The following is a 700-nucleotide window of genomic DNA, read 5'->3' as shown; positions in this document are numbered from 1 at the left end:
GTGGAAGAGTCGCCTGGATCGGATGACGGTGAACATGTACATGCCGTTCTGATGTCCAAGGTGGACGACGCGGTGGCTCAAGGCATGGATGAGACCGACGTGGATGAGCTCCGAAACCTCTTGTTCCAAGATGTGTTTCGGTTGAAGTTTGGTCGAGACCCGCCGGTGAAGGTGGCGCCGCTGAAGGTGCACCTGAAGCCTGGTGCGGTTCCCGTGAAGTCTGGACTCCGTCGGTACCCTCCTACGCACCTGGCGTTCCTTGAGAAGCATGTGCGGGAGTTGGAAGCGGCTGGTCTCGTGTATCGGAACACACGGTCCCGATGGGCTGCAGCGCCCAGGATCGTGCCGAAGAAGGATCCTGGAGACCTCCGGATGACGATCGACTCTCGACCCATCAACGCGTGTACGGAGCCGATGCCTTGGCCCATGCCTAACCTGGAAACGGCGATGGGTGTGCTGAAGGACTTCAGGGTGTACTTCAAGCTGGACTGGATGAAGGGTTACTGGCAACTGCCGCTACATCCTGACTCCCAGGAGTACTTCTCGTTCATGACCCCGATCGGTGTTGTGACTCCCACGCGAGTCCTGATGGGTCAGTCGGATGCGGTGGCCTACTGCCAGGGTGTTGTAGACGAACTGTTTGGGGACCTGCTGATGCACGGCGTCTTGGGTTGGTTAGACGACCTCCTGGGATATGCCA

The sequence above is a fragment of the Aphanomyces invadans genome (genome assembly GCF_000520115.1).
Source record: "Aphanomyces invadans strain NJM9701 unplaced genomic scaffold supercont1.37, whole genome shotgun sequence".
NCBI lineage: Eukaryota > Oomycota > Saprolegniomycetes > Saprolegniales > Verrucalvaceae > Aphanomyces > Aphanomyces invadans.
The sequence above is the reverse complement of the archived record's forward strand: the minus strand, read 5'-3'. Positions refer to the sequence as shown.